Source organism: Calonectris borealis, chromosome 11, assembly GCF_964195595.1.
Source record: "Calonectris borealis chromosome 11, bCalBor7.hap1.2, whole genome shotgun sequence".
Lineage (NCBI taxonomy): Eukaryota > Metazoa > Chordata > Aves > Procellariiformes > Procellariidae > Calonectris > Calonectris borealis.
The window spans coordinates 24,705,632-24,723,869 of NC_134322.1; the positions used below are offsets into that span (position 1 = coordinate 24,705,632).

At 53.2% G+C, this 18,238-nt stretch overlaps 3 non-coding genes across 3 annotated transcripts; all 3 read left to right on the top strand.

Moving 5' to 3' along the window:
* The first annotated feature begins 9,380 nt into the window (after positions 1-9,380).
* On the top strand, positions 9,381-9,462 carry TRNAS-AGA (transfer RNA serine (anticodon AGA)). Its single transcript has one exon. It is a non-coding gene; the product is annotated as a tRNA-Ser (tRNA).
* A 3,778-nt stretch (positions 9,463-13,240) lies between these two features.
* TRNAM-CAU (transfer RNA methionine (anticodon CAU)) lies at positions 13,241-13,312 on the top strand. The gene has a single exon. It is a non-coding gene; the product is annotated as a tRNA-Met (tRNA).
* A 3,314-nt stretch (positions 13,313-16,626) lies between these two features.
* On the top strand, positions 16,627-16,698 carry TRNAG-UCC (transfer RNA glycine (anticodon UCC)). The gene has a single exon. It is a non-coding gene; the product is annotated as a tRNA-Gly (tRNA).
* The last annotated feature ends 1,540 nt before the right edge of the window (positions 16,699-18,238 follow it).

An 18,238-nucleotide genomic window follows, 5' to 3' on the forward strand; every position in this document is an offset into this window, starting at 1 on the left:
TCCTGTGGCTCTGATGTGCCAGGCCATCGAGTCCAGAGAGTCCAGTAAACCCAGTTGTCCCTGTCCTCCACCTGGCTGGAGGCAGGGCCCCTCTAGTCCTGGTCATCATATTCGCTATCCACTTCTTGTAAGTACGCATCAGAAGTCCCTTTATTAAGGTCAGAAGTGGAATCAGCCCTTCTACTCTGTCTGGGGAACTGCTCACTGGAGACTGGGGCAGCAGTTTTCCTGGAAGAACCCCCTTTTGTGGTTGTTTTTCCTTGCAACTCACATACCCGTGCCTCGAGGGCTGAGGTAGATTTTCCATCCCACTTCCTCATGTCCTCTCCGTGGTCACGCAGGTAAAACCACAGGGTGCCCCGGGGTGTGTACCCACGATATTGCCTCTCTTGAGCAGAGGGACGCTTGCTCCTAATGGCTGAGACACTGGCCCATGCAGGTGGGGAGCAGGACATATCCTCTTTGAGTTGCTGGACCTCCCGAGACAGTTTCTCCACAGCCGAGACACAGGCCCGTAGGGAGGAAGAGAGACTTTCTTCATATTGACGGAGTTGGCCAGCCAATTCATCCACCGTTTGTTCCTCTCCATCTTTCCAGGTCATTACTGCCAATAAGTTTGCATGTGACGCTGGTGCACTCCGTACAAACTTCCGCCACATGGGTCAGGTGCATTTCACTTCATCTGGATCTTTGGATAACTGCTCGTTGTTCAGGTCATCATAAATCACTTCCGACATGGCTAATCCCTTCTCCATGGTGCTCCACATGCTTGGGTGACATACGACGTCTTCCTTGAAGGGATACCTTTCCTTCACGCCTGACAGGAGCCGCCTCCAGAGGCTGAGGACTTGTGCCCCTTGTCCAGTTGCTTTGTCAATGCCCCCTTCCCTAGAAAGGGATCCCAGCTGCTTGGCTTCCCTACCCTCTAATTCCAGGCTACTGGCCCCGTTATCCCAGCATCGGAGCAGCCAGGTGACAATGTGCTCGCCTGGACGACGGCTGAAGTCTTTTCGCATATCTCGCAGCTCACTCACAGATAGGGATCGGGTGGTTACCATCTCATTTATGGGTTCTGCCTCTTCCTCCTCCTGTTCTCATGATGGCCCTGCTTCATTTTGATCCCTTACTAAACGAGCTGGTTTTCTTGTGCATTTTCTTTTTTGTATAGGGGTGACTGACACCGGCATGGGTTGGTTCCCTGTTGCAGGGGGCAGAATAGCTGCCGTGCCTGCCGTGGGGGGTGGGGTAGCCGCAGAGCCTGTTGTTTTGTCATCAGATGCAGAGACCTTTTCTCCCCCTTGGAGGTTCTGAGTGGTGTTAAACAGGGCTCGGTAGGCATGGGCCAGGCCCCAGCACGTTGCAGTGATTTGTGTCTCCCTAGAATGGCCAGGGTGACAGCATACTTCTTCCAAATATTCTACTAATTTTTTAGGATTCTGCACTTGCTCAGGGGTGAAGCTCCAAAACACTGGGGGTGCCCACCCACTGTCCTAGGCATTTGCCCATGCTATCCCACTCGCCCTGCCACTCATAACTATCCAGCCTTGGGGCAGATCTCTGGATGACATTCTTAAATTGCTTACTAACCTTGGATAAAACCAAAACAATATTCCCAAGGAGTACCAACAGATGTATCTTAACTACCCAGGGATGTTCAAGGTACTGACAAGTTATTTTAACGAAGGAGATGAACATCATAGAGGAAGGTAATGAGGGTGCCATTCTCTATTTCCTCCATAAAAAATCTCTCAGAGGAAAAGGAATAATTGCTAATGGTCTCCATGAGGTGGTACCCGAAATACAGTAACGGCTTCGTTACAAATCCCAAATACCAAATAACCCCCAATGCCAGCATTTTAGTAACAAATCTCCCAGGCAAAACATCATTAATCACTGCAGAGCACAGCAGACTACAAAACTCAACTCCAATCTTTAACAGGTACAGTAAAAACAAGAGCATGGTGCAGAACAAATTAATATGTTAACAGATATAAATTCCTTAATATGCTCTAGTTAATCTGTTGCCCCATGTTGGGCACCAAAAAGGACTGTCGTGGTTTAACCCCAGCCAGCAAATAAAGCTACTCGCTCACCCCCCCACACCCCCCCACCCCACCCCCCGTGGGATGGGGGAGAGAATCGGGAGGGCACAAGTAGGAAAACTCCCGGGTTAAGATAAAAACAGTTTCATAATTGAAATAAAACGAAGTAGAACAGTAAGAATAACAATGAGAACAACAACAACAACAGAATATACAAAGCAGGCAATGCACAATGCAACTGCTCACCGACCACTGACCGCGTGTCACGAACCGGGGGGCGAGCTCTGCCACACCCCTGGTTTTTATACTGAGCATGATGTCACATGGTATAGAATACCTCACTGGCCAGCTAGGTCCACCACCCCGGCTGTGCTCCCCCCACCCCACCCTGTGCAAGCACCACCCAGCAACAACCAAAGCATCAATGGGCCATCAACGCTCCTTTCACACCAAACCCAAAACACAGCACACCCCCCAGCTACTAGGAAGAACGTTAACTCTGTCCCAGCCTCATGGTGCTCCTGCCCACAAGGGCCTTCCCTCCAGCCTGCAACGAACCTTTGCCATTGAGCTTTACCACATCCCTGGAGAGGTGCATCTCTTCTCCTGTATGGGATTGTGCAGTCTGGACGTTCTGCCTGAACTTACCTGCTGTCCCCGTGTGTCTACGATGACTCATTGAAGAAAAGTCTCTTAGAGTTAGCTTGAGTGCCTGCACTGAAAGCACTTGGGAGCTGACTCGAGGTTTCCCTCATGGCTGAATTTCACCATGACTGGTGACCACGCTCACCATGAAGAGAGCAATGTGACAAAGGCAATCTGTATGACACAAACCCACTTAAAATCGTCTTCCACACTAGCCTGAGACCTCCGAGTTAATTCCCTTATGAAACTGGGACACAGATGAATCGTTTCGATGATAGGAAGCATCATGCTCACCAGGCCCTGATCCTGATAGGGGACTTCAATCACCCGGACATCTGTTGGCAAAGTGGCACAGCGAACTGCAGTCCAGGAAACTACTGGAGTGTGTTGAAGACATTTTTAAAAGTTAAAAAAGGACAACCTGGGGAGCTGCAGGCCTGTCAGTCTCACCTCAGCGCCCAGCAAGATCATGGAGCAGATCGTCCTGAAACCTATGCTAAAGCACATGGAAAAGAAGAGGTGATTGGTGACAGTCAACACGGGTTCCCTAAGGGCAAATCGTGCCTGACAAACTTGATGGCCTTCTACGATGGGGTTACAGCATTGGTGGATAAGGGAAGAGTGACTGACATCATTCTACTTGGGCGAAGCATTTGATACTGTCCCACACAACATCCTTGTCTCTAAAACGGAGAGAGACATGGATTTGACAGGAGGACCACTCAGTGGATAAGGAATTGGCTGGATGGTCGCACTCAAAGAGCTGCGGTCAACGGCTCAATGTCCGGGTGGAGAGCATGGAGAGCAGTGAGGAGTGGTGTCCCTCAGGGTCCTTATTGGGACCAGTATTGTTTAACATCTTTGTCGGGGACATGGACAATGGGATTGAGTGCACCCTCAGCAAGTTTGCAGATGACACCAAGCTGAGTGGTGTGGTTGATACTCTAGAGGGAAGGGATACCATCCAGAGGGACCTCTAGCCTTGACAGGCTAGAGAGGTGGGCCTGTGCGAACCTCATGAGGTTCAACAGGGCCAAGTGCAAGATCCTGCACCTGGGTCAGGGCAATCCGAAACATGGATACAGGCTAGGCTGTGAGTGGATTGAGAGCAGCCCTGCGGAGAAGGACTTGGGGGTATTGGTGGATGAAGAACTGAGTATGAGCCGGCAATGTTTTCTTTCGCATCCCAGAAAGCCAATCGTAACCTGTGCTGCATCAAAAGCAGTGTGACTAGCAGACCGAGGGAGGTGATTCTCCCCCTCTGCTCCACTCTCATGAGACCCCAACTGGAGTACTTTGTTTAGCTCTAGGGCCCCCAGCATAAGAAAGACATGGACCTGCTCAAGCGGGTGCAGAGGAGGGACACAAAGATGATCAGATGGAGCACCTCCCCTAGGAGGACACACTGAGAAAGTTGGGGTTGTTTAGTCTAGAGAAAAGAAGGCTCCCGAGACACCTTCAGGAAAGATGGGGAGGGACTCTTTATCAGGGAGTGTAAGGATGAGGGGTAATGGCTTTAGACTGAAAGAGGGTTGATTTAGATTAGATATGAGGAAGAAATTCTTTCCTATGAGGGTGGTAAGACACTGGAACAGGTCGTCGAGAGAAGTTGTGGATGTCCCTTCCCTGGAAGTGTTCAAAGCAAGGTTGGATGGGGCTTTGAGCAATCTGAAATAGTGGAAGGTATCCATGTCCATGGCAGGGGGGTTGGAAGTAGATGACCCGTAAGGTCCCTTCCAACCCAAAACCATTCTATGATTCATTCTGTGATTCTAGGTGGTATGAAGTGGGAGCACAAAATTTCAGACGAAAGAGGCAAGGGCTTAATCACCAGCAAGACCTCGGCAAGTGGCACCCGCTAGGTGTCTAGTTGCTTCATGAGCAAGGAATGTTTGTGGCCCCACGGGGCTCAGGGACATGGCATAAAAGCCTGCGCTGCTCCAGGCCCTGCATCCTCCTCTCTTGCCTTCCTTTCATCGAGGAACGAGGTAAGCCTGAGTCCGCTCCATCTCTCCCTGTGGGCTGAACTGCTCTCATGGTGGCTACTCAGGTTGATACTTGGGCTGCCTCCGCTTGGCCCCGCAATAGAACTGTTTAAGGGCTGTGACCCCTTTCCCTTTTGGTGGAGGTGGCTGGGGAGAGTTGGGAAGAGGGGCGTTCTTTCAAGCAGAGGGGATCAATGGGGCTCAGCTCTCAATGCACGGAGGTCTGACCACCAGAATTTCTGCCTTAGGCAGATGGTCTCTAACCAAATGGCCAAGCACATCCAGTGCCTTCTTCAATGCAGCAATGGTTGTTCTGGAGATGGGGTATGATCAGTCTTTCCACAGGTGCTTTAAACCCACTGTGCTGGGTCCTACCCCAAGAGTGGGTCAGCCTTCCTTTAGCGTGCAACTGGCAGGGCACAATGAGCGTCGTGGCAGCTGTAGGCACACTGTGTGTTTTCAAAACAAAGGGTGACAACAGAGAGAACTTAGGAAAAGAAAGACCGACAGATATTGAGGTTTGTGCTCCCTGCCTGCTCTGTGTTTCAGCTTTGCCTCCCTCACCGAGAGATGTCTTGCTTCAGGCCCTGTCTCCCCCGCCCCTGCGGCGCCTCCGGCCCAACCCCACTCGCAAGCAGCTGCAGTGAGCCCTGTGTCGCCCGCTGCGCCGACTCAACAGTGGCCATTGAGGCCTCGCCCGTGGTGGTGACCCTGCCGGGCCCCATCCTCACCTCTTTCCCTCAGAGCACAGCCGTGGGATCCTCTCTGTCAGCTGCTGTTGGGAGCTCCCTCAGCACCGGGGGGGTTCCCGTCTCTTCTGGGGGCTCCCTTGGTCTGGGGGGCTCAGGGCTGTGTCTGCCTCCTCCCCACTGCAGTCTGAACTGCTGAAGCTGGTGGATCATCCCCTATTGGAGTGGGAAGGAAGACGAAGATCCTGCAGCAGCAGGAGCATGGCCACGGCTTGCAGACGGGCTGGGTGTCCTCATCCCAGCTGGCAGCAGGGACCTGTGCCCACTGCTCTTTGCTGCACTGCAGGCCTTGCTGTGTCTCCTCTGGCTCTGCCTTGCTCTCAAGTCCTCGAGAAAGGGTTTGTCCTCTTCTGCTTTGCTGAACCTCCTGCTGATAGGGGGAGGGTGCTGGAGTTCGGGATTGCTCTTGGTGGGCTGGGAATGCCAGCAGGTAGAGCAGAATGGGAAAAGGCAAGCGCTTTGCGTGGAGCTTGTTGTTGGGAAATGGGCCATTGTCTGTGCCTCCCTGAAGCCTGCAGACATGTTTCTTGGTCTCTGTTCTGTGCCACTGCATTTCCTCCTTCTCATTAAAGACTTTGTGCAGCATAGCTGGAGACTCGTGGTGGTTTGTTCTCGTCCTTCCTCAGTTAGCCACGTGCTTTGCAAGGAAGAGCAACTGCCTTTTCTCCTGAGCTTACCACCAGTTGTGGATGGAGGTCCCTGAACTGATACCACAGCACCAAAAATAAGCAAACAGGGAAGAGAAAGACCAAAAAGCCTCGTGGAAATGGAGTGTGAGTCTATAGCCTTCTGATCACAACCCTGTGATATCTCTCAGGGTCAGCCTTGAGTCCTGCCACTGAGAGCATTCAAGAGCTGATCTCATTTCTACTGGCAGTGTACCCAGCGCGTCTTGGATGTATGCTCAGGAAGCAGTGACTTTTCACTGCCTGTCTTGAGTACCCCCTGGCAGAGGACAGAAGCAGGCTTATGAAGTGGGCTGAGATGACAACACGTGGGCTCAGCTGAGTTGTGGAGGGTGCCTTCAGAACCATTCAGTTGCCTTTCTGAGCCTGAATCTCAGGTTTATGCCTCCTTTCCTTTTGGTGATGCACCTTGCTACTCCCAGTTGTTTGGGAGGAAAAAAGCACCTAAGCTGCTCAGCAGTAAGCCGAGGCATCTGCCATGCAAGCATGCAGGCAAGCACAAAGCTAGATCCAGTGTCGTTGTTTAGTCTTCCGCATGATGCATTATTCTCCTCAATGCTGCACCACCAAAACCTCTCAGCAGTCAGTGCTGCTCCAGGTCCGTGAACGTTGGGGCAGGTGCACGTCTTCCCCTGACTGACTGCTCTTGCTTCTGTTTTCTCTCTTGGTGCAATCTGTTCCCGGCACCAAGTGGAAAGCCTTCTGCAAAGTGCACTTCCTCTGCGGGACACCTCCATGTCTGCATGCCAAGTGGCCTTATAGGGACTCCACCAGTGTCATTGTGCAGCTGATTCCCAGTTCTGCACTGCTAGGGGATCTGTCAGCCCTGCCAAAGGGACACTGAGGTGATTAAGGACTTGGCTCATCTGTCATGTGAGGACAGGCTGGGAGAGCTGGGGTTGGTTAGCCTGGGGAAGGGAAGGCTGAGAGTGCTGGAGAATAGGCAGGTGGATTAAAGGAGAGAGAGCCATCCTCTTGCCAGTGGTGCCCAGTGGGAGGTCAAGAAGCAGTGGACAGAGGTGGAAATACCAGAAACGTCACACACACTAACCCTGTTTTACTGTGAGGGTGGTCAAAGATGGGAACCAATTTCTGAGGGAGGTTGTTCAGCCAATTGTTCAGATGTGAATGTTAATTCAGACCTTTTGAATCTACTTCTCAGTCTTCTCAAATGTTCTTCAGAAACTTCATGTGAAAAACAGTCCTGGCACTTCTCTCTTTCATTGGTGTTGTGGGAATAAAGTCCAGGGGATGGGTATGGAGTGGAAAGGAGGAAAGCGCTGGTTTTCAGCTCTGGACGTAGCCAGTGTGACGGCAAGATGGGGTTAGGGTGGGCATTGCAGTAGGAGCAGAGCATGCCCAATCACTATCCCCCTCTTGGTAACTCCAACAACTTGTAGCACTGCTATTGACACAGTGGGAGTCTGTAAATACTGTGCTAACACAAACTTTTCGTACAACCCCCCAGCCCAGAATCAGTTTTGACTGTCAGCACAGCAAAGAACGTTGCTTTTTTCTTTAAGCAACCCTCCAATCAGAGACTCGAGAAGCTTCACCCCCTTGAGGTAGAGAGTCTAGTTATGAGAGGCTCCTTGTGTTTCCTTTGGCCCACAGGCCATAAACTTCAAGAGGAATGAGGGCATCTCAGGTCTTAGTTACCAGCAACAGCGTTCCATCCAGTTCCAGTAAACTTCCGGATGGCTCTGCAATGCTGGAGCCTCCACAGGGTAGGTCAGCGTCTCCAGGGTGACTTCAGCTCAGACAGACAGGCCTTTGAGCCATTACATAAAGAACAGGCCTCCTCCCACCGCACCCCCAAATTGCATACCTGGCCTCAGTGTGTCCCTTGACGACCACCTAGGCACTGCTGATCTTCTTTTGGACCCTGCCACAGCACATGCTTTTCCCGCCAGGTGCAGCTAGCAGCACCAGCAGTTCCTGGACAAAAATGCCTCTCTCCTGGCTCCTGTACCAGCACCGCAGTGAACAGTCAAGCCTGGTGGCCTCCCAGCAAGCAGAAAGCACTGGTCTCAGTTGGTCTCAAGGCTGCGGGGAGGCAAGGGGACTGGCCCGAAAGCCCAGGGGAAACCTGGGCATTGTTTGAACAGAAGAGCCTGGCTGCAGAACATGTAAGACACCCACCCTGGAGCCAGGTTGATGAGACATTTGTCAGCATTGGCCAGGAATCAAAGCCGGGTCAACTGCTTGGAAGACTGCTATGCTCATCACTATTCCACCAACGCACCTGTGGGCAGTGCTGCCTCCTGCTCCTCCAGATCAGAGCCTGGCTGCCTCCTGCTGCTCCACTTCACCCACTGACCGGCCTCCTCCTTCGAGCCCCCTGCACGCACACTTCCTCAAGCTGCTCCTCATGCTCACCCTCTCGACTGCAAACACCTCCCACCCTTGCTCTGCATGCAGACAGACACTGCCAGATGCACCACCTGCACACCTTCTCCTTAAGACCACTTTCCAAATACTCCTGCTCCAAAGCCAAAAGGGAATCAGAACTACTTTCATCTAATAATGGAAATGATAGCTGTTGTGGATCGTTTAATATTTTGTTTTATGCTCAGGAATTGGACAATGCTTGCCAGTGCTGGAAAAAAGTTCAGAACATATCTATTCCACAAAAACATCTCTCTCCTGTCTCCCTCCAGTACATCCACACCTCCCATTTATTCTCCCTTTTACCCTCCTCGCTTCTCCTCAGGCAGGCTCTACCTCGCCCTTTCCATAGATCTCTCCCACCCTTGCAAACCATTCCCCCTACGCACCAACAACCTGCATGGCAGTCGCGGTCTTTGTTCAAGGGTTGACATCACCCTACGTCCCCAAGAGGCTGGAGGTGCTGCCTGGAGGTCACCATCTTCCCTGCAGGAATGTCCCCACCCTAGTGCTCACAGCAGGCTTGGAGTCCCCCGCAGATAAATTTGAGAAGAACAGTGGGTCTTGTATCCCACCTCACTCTGGTTGTCTCCACACAGCTGCCTTCCTTTCTTCCCTGGAAGCAGCCGAGATGCCAGCTGGGGAGTGAAACGCTGCCTGCGTGGCAGGATAACCCAGATGCCTGGCTGAGGACAAGGCACTGGGAGCTGCAGTTGTAGCTCCTGGGGTTATGCCTCTCAAGGCCTCTGTCAGCCTGACACCAGGTGCTTGTCATGCTCAGTGGAGTTTCCAGCCGCAGGAGCAAAGCCTGGCCCTGAGACTCCCAGGGAGCCGGGTGTCATTGCACAGGGCATGTGATGAGCAGGGCAGAGAGGGCTGGAGCAGGTAGTTGTGGCCGAGTGGTGAAGGCGATGGACTAGAAATCCATTGGGGTTTCCCCGCGCAGGTTCGAATCCTGCCAACTACGGGGCACAGCCCTTTTGGCCACGCTGCAGCCATGGCACTCGGCTTCATGCTGTACCTGGAGCCCAGGGAGACAACAAAAACCCCCTTGCCTACAGCAATTGTCCTTGCCCGCCCCCCACCCCCACCCCCAGATTCCTGGATGGATGGGAAATCCTGCTAGGCAAGTTGGGGGAAGAGGACCAGTGCTGAGTATGAGCCATGAAAAGAGGTCCACTGTTTTTGCTTGTTGAGCAGAACTTAATAGACTGATCTCGCCACATATCCCAAGCAGAACAGCCCCACCAGCAAAGAATGTTGCTTTTTTCTTTAAGCAACCCTCCAATCAGAGACTCGAGAAGCTTCACCCCCTTGAGGTAGAGAGTCTAGTTATGAGAGGCTCCTTGTGTTTCCTTTGGCCATCAGGCCATAAGCTTCAAGAGGAATGAGGGCGTCTCAGGTCTTAGTTACCAGCAACAGCGTTCCATCCAGTTCCAGTAAACTTCCGGATGGCTCTGCAATGCTGGAGCCTCCACAGGGTAGGTCAGCGTCTCCAGGGTGACTTCAGCTCAGATAGACAGGCCTTTGAGCCATTACATAAAGAACAGGCCTCCTCCCACCGCACCCCCAAATTGCATACCTGGCCTCAGTGTGTCCCTTGACGACCACCTAGGCACTGCTGATCTTCTTTTGGACCCTGCCACAGCACATGCTTTTCCCGCCAGGTGCAGCTAGCTAGTTCCTGGACAAAAATGCCTCTCTCCTGGCTCCTGTACCAGCACCGCAGTGAACAGTCAAGCCTGGTGGCCTCCCAGCAAGCAGAAAGCACTGGTCTCAGTTGGTCTCAAGGCTGCGGGGAGGCAAGGGGACTGGCCCGAAAGCCCAGGGGAAACCTGGGCATTGTTTGAACAGAAGAGCCTGGCTGCAGAACGTGTAGGAGCCAGGTTGATGAGACATTTGTCAGCATTGGCCAGGAATCGAAGCCTGGTCAACTGCTTGGAAGACTGCTATGCTCATCACTATTCCACCAATGCACCTGTGGGCAGTGCTGCCTCCTGCTCCTCCAGATCAGAGCCTGGCTGCCTCCTGCTGCTCCACTTCACCCACTGACCGGCCTCCTCCTTCGAGCCCCCTGCACACACACTTCCTCAAGCCGCTCCTCATGCTCACCCTCTCGACTGCAAACACCTCCCACCCTTGCTCTACGGGGCACAGCCCTTTTGGCCATGCTGCAGCCATGGGACTCGGCTTTATGGTGTACCTGGTGCCCAGGGAGACAGCAAAAACCCCTTTGCCTACAGCAATTGTCCTTGGCTGCCCCCCCCCCACCCCCCCCCAAATTCCTGGATGGATGGGAAATCCTGCTCCCATTGACAAGATAGGCAAGTTGGGGGAAGAGGACCAGTGCTGAGTATGAGCCATGAAAAGAGGTCTACTGTTTTTGCTTGTTGAGCAGAACTTAATAGACTGATCTCACCACATATCCTAAGCAGAACAGCCCCACCAGCTGTCTTCCCTACACCTGAAACTACAGCAGCTCATTTCCAAAGAGAGCCTGCACAACATGGCCCTCCTTGCTGACAAAGAAGGGAAGACACCTCATGGATCTGAGATCTTGCCAGCATTCACAAAGTGTCCCTCACTTTAGGGCTCATGAAGGCAGACTGGTGTGGAGCAGCAGGCAAGTGGGGGGAAGAGAAGAGACCAGCACCGACTATGAGCTACAGAAGAGGTCCTGCTTTGCATACATTGCTAACAATCAAGTGCAGACACAGCATCGATCTGAGATCTCGTATGTGGTCCTGGGATTATTCTGCCTGATCCCTCCTCAGCCCGTGCACACGCGGACCAACTTTCCCAGGGGGCTTTCCCAAATTTAACTTAAGGATGTGATGATGAGGGGTGGGTCTCTCCTGTCTCCTCCTCTTCTGGGAAAGATGTGGAAGTGTAAAAGAGGACCATGCCCTGACATCAGAGAACCTGATGGGTGGGATAGAAAAGAGCCAGAGGCTTCCCAGAGGGCTTCTTTCAGTCCCTTTCCCAGCTTCTACCAATAGAGCAGCAGCACAGGAGGAGTTGCTGGTAGCCTGCCTGGGTGGTTCAGCATCTTAAGGAAAAGGGAAACCCTGAAGGGCGCACACAGAGAGGGCCCAGAGAAAGAGAAGGAGAGACAAGCCCATTGCTGGTGCGTGGTCTGTTCCCCGGAGCCAGGCCGCTGAGGGTGGCGGGAGCATTGCAAGGGAAAAAGAAGCTCAGAGAGATTGTTAGTATGAATGAAGAAGGAAAGGGACCAATGGAGAGGGCACCTGGAGCCAGGGACCTCTTGATCTGCAGTGAAATACTTTCCCCTGAGCAATAGCCCCTGCAGCTGGGGGCACACTGCCCATGCTCACCCCTGCATCCCACATCCCAGCCCTCTCTATTCCGCTTTTGCTTTTGTCTCCTCTGCCTGGTTGCTGCGTGCTCTGGCCTGGGATGGGACAGGAAACACAAGCCCAAAAATGCAGGCCTCAGCACTGCCACCCTGTCCCTCACCCTCACCAACAGGCTCTACCAGCTCAGCCTGCTCAGAGCCATCCTGGGACGCCTTGCAGCCTATAAAACTAGCCACCACCCAGTCCAGCTGGGCCGGCCCTGCCCTGGGGTGACTGGGAAACACCTCCACCCCCAGCAGTGCTGGGCAGGACAGGAATGGCACCAGTCACAGAGAGGAAGGGTTTCTCTGGCTCCCTGGCACCCTGTGTGGTGGCAGGGGCAGCCCTGGGCTGTCAGGGAGCAGCAAGGGCAGGGCTATGCCAGGAAGGAGGACAAGCCGGGAGCTGGCGGGGAGCGCAGCACAGCACGGGCAGGGCAAGGCCCTTGCAGCTGGTGTGAAAGGCAAGGTGCTATCTGCTATGCAACTTGCTTAGTGGAATGAACACTGCCTAGGCCTAAGAGCTTTTACCTCAGGGTCCTTCAGGCGACCTGAAGACCCAACCTAAACCAGCTCTCACTGGCTGAGAACATCCCATACAGACAATAAAACAATAGGAGATTTGTCTTTCAAAAAAGAACCCAGGTATATAACCACAGCAAGAACAACAATCTAGTCTAAGATCTAGTGTAAATCCCCTCCTCCTGCATGGGACATTGGTTTGGAACATTGAAGATTAACATCCCAGTGACCATACATCCATAACACCCGCCTCCTCGGAGAAGCACATACTGATTTTGCGAGCAATAGTAACTGATTAGCCCACCCCTTAACATGAGTAATTTGATTGGTTGACACAACTCCATTGTAAACATAGATAAACCCTGCTTTCCTCTCTATTGAGGTCCTCCATGCATTAGGCTGGGGCACCGCTATGTGCACAGCTAAAAGAGGAGAATTATTTCCCCTGGTAATTCTATGCTAAGGGTCCTTGTCTCCCTCCTTGTCTGGCAAAGAACTGACTTTTACACCGGGCACAGTCTCGCAGCCCCTGGGAGCTGGATTTCCAAGCAGGGTTGCAGCCCCCATGAGCTCGCTGGAGAGCAGCTCCTCTCTGCGCTGCAAAGCAGCAAGGCTGCCCCCTCTCTCTGGGGTTTCCTTCAGCCAGCTCGGGTGGTCAAAGAGAAAGTCCCCATCCAGGGTTACGGGCAGGAGATGAGGGGAGAAGGGCAAAGCAAGGCCCTTGTGCTACCCGCCCCAGGCCCACTGCCAGTGAACTTTCCAGGGAGACAATTTTCCTGGGTAGAGGAATAGAAGGAGGCATGAATGCTGGCAGTGCCAGGGAGCATCAGGCAGGGCTGCGGGAGGTCCTGGCTGAGATGCTTGGGGGAGCAGAGTGGCGCAGCGGAAGCGTGCTGGGCCCATAACCCAGAGGTCGATGGATCGAAACCATCCTCTGCTAGTTGATTTTTTCCATGCTCCTGACAGCTGCTGCCTCTCTCAGCAGGTTTTAACCTGCACTGCCACCTTCTTTCTCCTTTGCCTTCTCAGGAGCCAGCACTCCCAAAGTGCCCCTCAGCCAGGCAGACGGGTGGGTGTGGAGCAGCAGGCAGAGCGCAGCACAGGGCTCCCCCCACAAGGCAGTGGGTGTCCTGGGGACACAGGTGTTTCTCCCTTCCCATCAGGCAGCTCAGTCCCAACTTCCCAGCTGCAAGTGGGGACCTCCAGGGCTCTGCAGGTGGGGAGGAGGACAAGGCTGGTGCTACTTTGGGAAACACCAATGTGATCAACTTGACCATCTGGGAGTTTTCTCCATCCTAGGCTGTTTGCTGCCTTGCCCGCTCACAGGTCCAGCCAGGGCCAAGCAGGAATTCCCAATGGGCGCTGTATTGGCTACATGTGGCTAGGTGTTGGTAGTGGAGGGGAGAGGGGTGCTGCAGGATGGCCTCTGTGAGAAGAGCTAAGGGACTGTCCTGTGCCAGACACAGCTGGTTCCAACTGCCTCCACAACACTGAGCCATCTGTGAAGTTTGTGGCATGGAGAGCACCTGTGATGGAGCTCCAGGATGAGTTGCTCCTTCTCTTGCCTGGCCATGATGTTTCAATTGCAATGACCCTTCAAAAACAATTGAGAGTGGCCTCTTCCAGAAGTCCTTCTTGTCTGAGTGCTTCCATGAGCTGGCAGCAGGAAGATGGCTTGGGTATCTGCAAGGGAGCTCCCTGCTACCTGAGTATGTGATGGGCAAGAAGCCAGAAAATCACTTGGATGCTGACTGTGAGGTCACCTTGGCTCAGCAGGCAATGGGCCATCCACAGGAATATCGCTCGCGCTAGGTGCTTGTCTTCATTCCATAGTGGATACCACTGCATAGTATATCTTTTTGTATGCAAACACTTCTTGGTCCAAAGGAAAAGGACAGCCCATCAGAGGGAGAACTGAGAACATGCAGTCTTGACAGTGTCAAAAATGGCCGTCAGGCAATCACAAAGCAATATGAGAACCCATGGGGAATGACGCTGTCAAAAGTTGCCTCTTCCCACATTTAGTGAGTGAGGGGCTTCCCTGCCTGACATGCTTCTGGCCTATTTGCACATTATACAATAGGAATAATAATCATTATCCTAGCATTGCCTGCTTTTCACTCACTGATTGCTGAGCTAATACTAGACAAGTGTACGAGATATGGACATATCCAGTGCCTCAGAAGAAATCCAGGCTAGTTGTTGTGCCTTTTTAAGTCCACCAAAGCACACACCATACAACCACACGTTAGCTCGGGACAGCGTGAACGTGCCTCCGTCTGGGGCAGGTGGAGACCTGTGTTAGCTCAGTGTTATGCCCAATGGTATTGCCAATGGGCACTGTATTGGCTACACATGGCAAGGTGTTGGTAGTGGAGGGGTTAGGGGGTGCTGCAAAGTGGCCTCTGTGAGAGGAGGTAAGGGTCTGCCCTGTGTCAGACACAGCCAGTTCCAGCTCCACAGTGGACCCACCGCACGACACATCGTCAAAGTTTGTGGCCCCTCTGTGAAAATATATTCCAGAAAGGGCAGAAATCGCTGGGCAGAGAGAGGTGGAAGGAACAAAAAGAGTGGGAAAGAGCAGAGGGAAGATGCACCCTGCTTGGGCAGGTAAAAGGGTCTAGGAGTGAAGGAGTAAAGTTGAGCCTGGGACAGGGGAGAGGAAAGGTGGTGGTTTATGTTTGTCTTTTTGTTTCTCAGTACGTGAATCTGTTTTAATCGGAAAAAAATTAATTTTCCCCAATCAAGCCTGATTTCCCCACAACATGGCTTTTTGCTAAGGCACGTCATGCGGCTCAATGTTCAGATGGAGATTGGTGATGAGTGGTGTCCCTCAGGGGTCCATACTGGGACCAGTACTGTTTAATATCTTCATCAATGACATAGAGAGTGGGATCGAGTGCACCCTCAGCCAGTTTACAGATTACACCAAGCTGAGTGGTGCGGTCAACATGTCTGAAGGACAGTATGCCATCCAGAGGGACCTGGACAAGCTCCAGAAGTGGACCTGTGTGAAACTCATGAGGTTCAACAAGGCCAAGTGCAAGGTCCTGCACCTGGGTTGGGGCAACCCCTGGTCTGAATACAGGCTCGGTGATGAAGGGATTGAGAGCAGCCCTGCTGAGAAGGACTTGGGCGTTCTGGTGGATGAAAAGCTGGACATGAGCCAGCAATGTGCACTCGCAGCCCAGAAGGCCAACCGTATCCTGGGCTGCATCAAAAGAAGTGTGGGCAGCAGGTGGAGGAAGGTGATTCTGCCCCTCTACTCTGCTCTGGTGAGACCCCCCCCTGGAGTACTGCGTCCAGCTCTGGAGCCCTCAGCACAAGAAAGGCATAGACCTGTTGGAGCAGGTCCAGAGGAGGGCCACGAAAATGATCAGGGGGATGGAACGCCTCTCCTATGAGGAAAGGCTGAGAGGGTTGGGGTTGTTCAGCCTGGAGAAGAGAAGGCCTCAGGAAGACCTTATTGCAGCCTTTCAGTACTTAAAGGGGGCTTATAAGAAGATGGGGACAAACTTTTTAGCAGGGCCTGTTGCAACAGGACAAGGGGTAATGGTCTTAAACTAAAAGAGGGTAGATTTAGACTAGATGTAAGGAAGAAATTTTTTACAATGAGGATGGTGAAACATTGGAACAGGTTGCCCAGAGAAGTGGTAGATGCCCCATCCCTGGAAACGTTCAAGGTCAGGTTGGACGGGGCTCTGAGCAACCTGATCTAGTTGAAGATGTCCCTGCCTATGGCAGGGCGGTTGGACTAGAAGACATTTAAAGGTCTTTTCCAGTCCAAACTATTTTCGATGATTCTGCGTCTTTATGTTTATCTTGCCCTATGAGCTTTTTCATCCTGTTTTCAGTGCTCTGCATTCCCCTGAGGGTGGGGAAAGCAGTGAGGTACTGGGTTGGTGTTTGACTCTGCCTAAACCATCACAGGTACATACACACAAACGCACATACACTTGCACAGTACATGCACAGCTGGCACACATAGGAACACTGATCACCAACACCCAGCAGCTTGAGATTCCCTAGCCAACATCTCACACACAGAGAAGCACACACACATCCCAGCAGCTTGATGTCATGTGTGTGCAGAGGCTGGAAAGAGGAGGCTGGCCAGTCTGTGAAGTAGAGGAGCAGGAGGCAGGCCAGTTTGTGAGCTGGAAGAGCGGAAGGTAGGTGAGGTTGGGAAGTGCAGGAGCAGGAGCAAGGCCAGGCTCTGGGCTGGAGGAGCAGGAGGCTGCAGTGCATCCAGGAGCGTTGGTGGTATAGTGGTGAGCATAGCTGCCTTCCAAGCAGTTGACCCAGGTTCGATTCCTGGCCAACGCAGACAAGCTTTTCTTCAGCCGGGCTCCACAGTGCCTTGCCTCTCCTGCTCCAAAACAGCCCAGCTTCCCTCAGCAAGTTCAGCTCCCATAGGGCAGCCGAGTCACTCCCCTTGGCTCCCCCTGCAGCCTTGCCTCATGGCCAGGCCTTGGGGCACCTCCTAGCCCAGCAGACACAGGCCTGGTTTTCAGCCAGGCCAGCCTTGGCAAAAGCAGACTGCGGGCGCTGCTTTGGGCCATACAGAGATTCTCAGGGAGTGTTGAAGCACTGGAGCAGGTGCCCAGAGAACTTTGGGATTCTCCATGCCTGTGTATTGCACTCAAGTTTCAATGGGGCTCAGGCACTGAGCAGCCTGCTCTAGCTTTGGGGCTAGCCCTGCTTTGAGCAGGCATTTGGACTAGTGACCTCCTGAGATGCCATCCATGAAGCAACAAGTCCCAGAGAGAGCTGTGCCCTCCTTCCTCTGCACCATGGGCAGTAAGTGAGCCTCTTCCCCACAGCAACTGGAGCTCAATCGTTGCTCAGCACTTGGCGCATCTCCTGTCCTTTCGCCTTGACTCTCCAGCCCCTTTCCCACACACTGGCTCCTTGAGACCGGCACAGTGCTCGCCCAGGGGTTGGTGTGGCAGAGACCTCCTTGCCCAGCCTTCCCGGCCCCAGGCAGGGAAGAAGGAAGCACCCTTGTTGCCCCAAGGAACCATCCATGAGGCAGCACTGCCGGCCAAGTGCTTGGCTTGCATATCCTGGGGCTCTGTAGGGAATGGAGGAAGTCATGGGAAAGGTACACGTGTGCCTGGAGCCCCTTGACCGGATGTTGGCAGGTGCAGAGCTGTAACTTGCTGACGGTTCCTTTGGTTGCTCCCGTGAAGGATTGCCTCGGGCTTTGTGAGACACATCGGAAGTGTGCTGCCCCTGTGCTGGGTACTCCTGTTCCACGTGGTCTGAAGTGCCTGGAGGTGCTGTGGTCACCTGCCAGCAGCCCTCGGTGGGAGCAGGGCAAGGGTGCTCCCAGGAGCAGCTCCCCCTGCAGCAGTGCCAGGAGGAGGCTGGCTGAGCTGGGCTGGCTCTGGCAGCTGCAGAGGAGGAATGGCAGCAGCAGTGACACCAGCAGTGGGTCAGGATGGCAAAGCAAAGGCGCTGCACTCAGGCTGCACTCTCCCTGGGAGGCGTGGGTTTGAGTCCCACTCCTGCCAGGCACTTCTCTCTTGGCGGCCTCCTCCATGGCTTCTCTCTCTTGGCCTCCTTCTCTCTCTTCAGTGGAGGCTCCTTGCTCCTCTGGGGGATCTGCTCAGCCTGCTGACCGGGTCTTGCTGCAGTCCCAGCTCCTGTAAAAGGAGAAATGGGTATACCTATGTGGCCACCAGTGGCAGGTAGTTAGGCCTAGAAGAGAAAATAGAGGGAGAGGCCCTAGGGAATTCCACTTTTCCACTCTCCCCTATAAAACTCACATTCTGCATGCCTCTCACCTGAAATGCGTCTCTTTGGGCATTCGTCAAACATTCACCCACAAAATCCTCTCCCCTGTTTCCACTTTACCTTCTGA